The sequence below is a fragment of the Podarcis liolepis genome (assembly GCF_965112155.1).
Source record: "Podarcis liolepis genome assembly, chromosome: 6".
NCBI classification, from domain to species: Eukaryota; Metazoa; Chordata; class Lepidosauria; order Squamata; family Lacertidae; genus Podarcis; species Podarcis liolepis.
This window is the reverse complement of record NC_139559.1, coordinates 49146462-49152461: the sequence shown is the minus strand read 5'-3', so window position 1 is coordinate 49152461 and position 6000 is coordinate 49146462. Positions and strand designations below refer to the sequence as shown.

Sequence of the window (6000 nt, the reverse complement as noted above, 5' to 3'; positions counted from 1 at the left end):
AAGAGGATTGAACAAATTCATGGAGGACAAGGGTATCAATGGCGGACAACCACTATGGCTATGTTCTACATCAGTGTTGGAGGAGGAATGCCTCTGAATAGCACTTACTGGGAATCACAAATGTGGATAATGCACTCCCATTCTGCTTGTGGGATTCCCATGGGCATCTGGTTGGTCACTGCACGAACAGGGTGCTGAACTAGTTCTGCCTTTGGCTTGATTCCACAGCCACATCACATGGCCTCATGCACTTTCTCTACACTTGGGGAACACCAATGAATTTTATGTTTTAATTTCAATGGCAGATTCCAATTGTAAGATGACAGAGCGCACAACCAACTTCTTTGCTGTGGCCATCAAAACTAGATCACAATTATTGAAGGGGAAATTGGTCCAAATTTTCTGTATTTTTACCTGTTTCTGGATTTTGTAATGTTCTTGCAAAAAGGGCACAATTTGTGTGCGGGGACAGGTGTTTTGTTCTCCCCTACCCCACTTATCTTGATACTCTTACAGTGCATTTGATGTTTATGGTCTGTAGACCAAATACACTTGACTTAAATATTCATTATGTAAAGTGTAGAGTAATGTGATGACTCGTTCGAAACATCTGCTGTCAGCATTTCCCAGTTCCTATATGCTTTAAGTCTCAAGCATTCATTACCTCACTGCAAACAAGACCATGAGGACTACACTCAGCTATCTTCTGGGTGAGTAGGAAATTGCTAGGCTAAGAAATCCAACGTAAGCAAGGAAAAATAGCTCAGAGAGAGAGCAAATGCATTGCACCTAGAAGGGGGCAGACTCAGTCTCAGTCCCTGTCATCAGCAGTTAAGAGGATCAGGTAGTAGCAGGCAATGTGAAATAACTCTTTTCTTCCTGATACCCTGCAGAGCTGATGTCAGTCAGAGTGGACAAACAGACAGACAAATAGTCTGACTTGGTTTAAGGGTGTTTCTTATGCAGGCAGATAAAAGTGAGCAACCCATAGAAACGAAATATACATGCCAGTCAGTGCGCCTGGCTGGTTGGTGGTTTGAGCCCACCTAGGGAAGGATTCCTACATTGTAGGGAGTTGGGCTAGATGATTCTCAGGGTCTCTTCAGATTCTATTATTCTAATAATAATAATAATAATAATAATAATAATAATAATAATAGATTTATTATTTATACTCCACCCATCTGGCTGGGTTTCCCCAGCCACTCTGGGCGGCTTCCAACAAAATATTAAAAATACAATAAAACATCAAACATTAAAAACTTTGCTGAACTTTGCCTTCAGATGTCTTCTGAAAGTCAGATAGTTGTTAATTTCCTTGACATCTGAAGGGCTGCCTCGTTCCTACTGAGTCTAAGACTGTAGAAGTTAACACTTAAAAAAATCTATTGTAGAAGGTTTTGCAACTGAATTATTTGCACATCTTTATAATATGTTTGTTCCTATTGGGATAGCTCCTAACATCTTATAGGAAAGCAAACCTAGATCGGTCCGCACTGAGCATTAGGGGTGGGGGTGGGAAAAAGATCCTTTCTGATCCTGGTATGCCACATTGAGATGGCCGTAGTTTAGCTTCCACCAGATCTATCCGTAGGCAGAAAGGAATCATGATGGGAGCAGTGCGGAACTACCTCCAGCTGTTAAGGCTGCCAGGGCTTCTATGCACTTGGGAGAAACCAGTGTGGCTCATTTTAAGGTAGTGCCTGTTAAGCTCGGCGTGTGCAAGAACTTTCATTGGGCCACAACACAACAAACTGCAATGAGGACCATTTAGCCAAAGCCTTCAGCACACTCTATTTTCAGCGAAAGTGGTAGACACATATGCAAGGATTAGCACTAGTGTAACTCAACTTCCACCCCTTTCCTCCCCCTGTATGCACCCACACAGCCCCCAGCATCTGCTTTGGAGATTTGAGGGAACCCCCAGAATAGTCCCAGGGGGCATGTGGGGGGAGGGGAGAAGGAGGGAGGACTTTCCAGCACACAAAGAGAAATCTTTGCCTTGATGGAGTGTTCGCTTTGGCACTGTGTTGAACACCAGGCTCTCCCAATAGCTCAGTCGGTAAAGCATGGTACTCTTGATTTTGGGGTCTTAGATTTGAGCCCCATGTTGGGCAAAAGTTTCCTGTATTGCAGGGGCTAGGTAATCCTCATGCTCCCTTTCAACTGTACAATTCTATGATTCTATGATTAAGGAGGAGGAGGAGGCGGCAGGGAGTTACAGCCCCTTCCAGAAAAAAAAAACACACCTGGGAATATTTGAAGGATATCTATTTCAGTAAAAATGCAAAGGACCCTTTGGCATTTTAAAGATGAATGCATTCAATTTTGTGAGGAAGACTTTTCTGCTTTAGACATCTTTTTGCTTAATTTCCAAGCACCTGCCGTCTCAGCAACGTTCTGTTAAAAGAATCAATACAGGGCTTTCTATCCCAGCAAACAGGTGATTTTTAACACAAATTTATTTTGGTGTTTGGATCATTTTTCACAGGATTATCTCCGGATTTCTCATCCTCGAAAATGTAAAAGGTAGAAATTACTTCATCTGCTGCGGGATGGGGAGGGAAGGTCAGTGATAACTTAAGTTACTGCGGCTGTGATGCAGTGTATCTATGCCAGCTCATTTTCTTTGCAGTGAAAGCCTGCTTTTCACCATGTTGTCCCTTTTCTAAAGTTATCCATAACCACAGCAGCTTTTAAATTATTGAAAAATAAGGTTTTACAAAGCCCAGTCTGGGATGCTAGTTCTCCTGCGCTGCATAGAGCTCACCTGAACTTACGGGGACAGGCTAGTGCAATTCCAGCTATATCAATGTGTTTGTATACTCCATATTTTTATGGAACATTCAAAACATTTTTGCTATTTGTTGGCAGCAAAAGTAGGACTATGCTGGTGATTTTCAGGGAGGGCTTCTCCCAGTGGCAGTAGTGGCAATCCTCCAGCTGGCGGCTAACCCCCCATCTTAAAGTGCCTTGTTCAGCAGCTTCCTGTTTTCACCATTTTCAATTTTGTATAATACACATGTGCAAGTAAGTAAAAAAAGAAAGTGATAAAAATGCTTCTTCTTTTTTTAATAGGAGCACTTGGTCCACAGCAACAGCTCCCTGCTGCATATTGGATTCTTTTGGAATCGAAAGGTACATTTTGGACCATATCTGCAGCATTAGCAAATCATATGCTAAATAAACTGAATAGTGCACATAGCACCATGGAGTGGTGCCTGACACTAAACAGACACCAACACAGCAATTGCACCTGTTATAAATCAGCATATAAAGTCCATGCAACCATATACAAGTGACCTCATGGCACAGTGTAGAGCATTGGCTTGAATTTGATTGCCACAGAACCAGCTGCAAAAATCCATTGACTAAGCAGCATTTAAAATTTAAATATTAAATCATAACAAAAACCAGGACAGGATCGCCAGATTAGGATTCTCAGTCTCAAGGATAGCTGTCATCAAGTTGCCAGATACTGAGATGAAGTAAGTACAGTGGTACTTCGTGTTACATACGCTTCAGGTTACATACGCTTCAGGTTACGGACTCCGCTAACCCAGAAATAGTACCTTGGGTTAAGAACTTTGCTTCAGGATGGGGACAGAAATCGTGCGGCGGCGCAGCAGCAGCGGGAGGCCCCATTAGCTAAAGTGGTGCTTCAGGTTAAGAACAGTTTCAGGTCAAGAACAGACCTCCAGAACAAATTAAGTACTTAACCCGAGGTACCACTGTACTACTTTTCCTGTCAAATGGAGGAGACTTTTCCTGGCCTCTTGCCATATTGACAGGCACTCCATGTGACATTATTTGGACACATGCCTGCTGACTTGCTAGTAGCGATGAGTGCAGCCATGGTCCACCGTTGTCATTGGCTCATGCTGAGTAAAGCAGGATGGTCCGATTCATCCATGACAGATGACCACCCAATCTGTGAAGGAGAGTCCACCACCCTGTGAGGCCTTGTGTGGATCCCAGATCCCCTCAATTGCTGCTCATTGCTTGGTCATCTACGGCCCTCTATCCTATCACTATGACTTAATCAAAAGCTGACATCTATTAGAGGGAACCAAGGCAGTATAAAATAGAGATGGTCTGAAAATATTGCATAGAGCTGATCATTGTTCCCTTTTCAGATGAAAGTCATTGCACTAGTTAGTACTGCTTCTGCATGTTTGGCGTAGCTATTTGCTGGTTGTTCACACCTTCCTAAGTACTTGTCAATAAGACCTCTTCTGGATGAATTTGGATGAAAGAGGGACCATTTCTGCCCTTGAAACACACTTTTTATTTTCCTAGGTTTCTTTACTGGGCATGAGGAAGACACGGACTTCAATGGCAGTGGCATAGTCTGTGAAGAAGGATACAGGGTTGTATCTAGGAAAAAGATTTACCGGTATATGTGTATAACACTGTGACGCCAGATGGCGGTGTGGAGTCCTGTCTTTCATCGATGTGATTTCCCTTCATGAAGTTTACAACACTTTTGACTGAAACGCTTCTTTAATGCGTCTCGATCCATCCTATGTTAAAGCTACTGTTCTGAATTTTGCCCCGTGCTCTGCTTATATATCACAAACTGCTGCAAACATTAAATAATGGATTTTTTTTATTTTCCAGAAAAATGAAGAAAGCACTGCTTCAGGAAAACAACAGAAGGTGGAAGAGCCATAATCCAGTACTGTGTTTTCGTATCTATCTCCCATGTCCAAATTACAACAGAATGAAACTGGACAGACTACAGGAAAGTTTCAGATCCAGACAAATATTCCTTGTTTGGTTGCCTTATCCTTTTTTTGAAAAAAGATTATTTTGCATTTTTGTAGACGTAACATAGAAGAAGACACCCCCTTTCCATCACAAGAGTACCTCCAGAAAGTCAAGATGCTCCCATCTTTTCGATGTACCAGGATTCCAGAACCATGCAGATGCTGAACTCCAAGACCTTTCCTATTGATATTAGCATTTTCTCTCTGTAACTTAAAAAACCAATATCTTTTTTAGATCTCTAACATTCCTCTTGCACTTTCTATTTTTCGATGGGACAGTGTGTGCTCTTAACAAAGCAATGGATTGAAGAACCACAGCAGAGAGAACACATCACTATTATTGGAGCTGCCTTGGCAGCACCACACTATTGGCAATAACTCTCTCTCTCTCTCTCTCTCTCTCTCTCTCTCTCTCTCTCTCTCTCTCACACACACACACACACACACACGTAGTGATCCTTGAGTGTGTGCTTGGGTTGTTGAATTGTGTGATAAATGAAGACTGTGAATGGCTATATTGGACTGCATCGGGGCTTTGCATGGATGGACTTTAGAGGTCAACCCCCTTGATCTAATGAGCGATTCATCTAACTCTTTTCCAACGCCAATTCGGTGTTATCCAGGACCAGTACACACGTGGGTAATCTGCTTGGAAACTGGCCCTTTTCAGTCCAGGATTCCAATGTGCTTTGATTCCAATGAATGTGAGTGGATTATTAGGAGCACCAACTAATTATATATTCCACTTTCCAAATCATACTGGTCCACCTTCTGAGATGAATATAAGGATAACTAAGAAAAACTAATGGGAGAACAAGGAGACACAGTCCTATCCCCTCTAACCAGTTTATGGCAACATGTGATTACCAATGAGGGCAGGCTTGGGGAACCTGTAGCCTTCCAGATGTTGCTGGACTTCAAATCCCATAATCCCTGAGCATTTAAAGCCCTAAATGGCCTCGGGCCAGTATACTTGAAGGAGCGTCTCCACCCCCATCGTTCTGCCCGGACACTGAGGTCCAGCGCCGAGGGCCTTCTGGCAGGTCCCTCTTACAGGAAACTAGGCGGAGGGCCTTTTCAGTAGTGGCACCCGCCCTGTGGAACGCCCTCCCACCAGATGTCAAAGAGAACAACTACCAGACTTTCATAAGACATCTGAAGGCAGCCCTATTTAGGGAAGCTTTTAATGTTTAACAGACTATTGTATTTTAATATTTTGTTGGAAGCCGCC

The 6000-nt window shown here is 42.9% G+C and overlaps 1 protein-coding gene across 3 annotated transcripts in view; it reads left to right on the top strand.

Annotated features, from left to right (window-relative positions):
- The first annotated feature begins 667 nt into the window (after window positions 1-667).
- LOC310709607 (adhesion G protein-coupled receptor E3-like) overlaps window positions 668-6000 on the top strand; it is a 28456-nt gene continuing 23123 nt past the window's right edge. Inside the window, exons 1-4 of one of the 3 annotated variants that reach the window (XM_083509471.1) lie at window positions 2478-2529; window positions 3079-3138; window positions 4300-4370; window positions 4621-4691. The gene's annotated coding sequence lies outside the window, so the exon portion shown is untranslated. Of the gene's footprint in view, window positions 711-2477; window positions 2530-3078; window positions 3139-4299; window positions 4371-4620; window positions 4692-6000 lie in introns of those variants that run through there. The other 2 variants (XM_083509473.1, XM_083509472.1) reach the window with 2 other exon arrangements.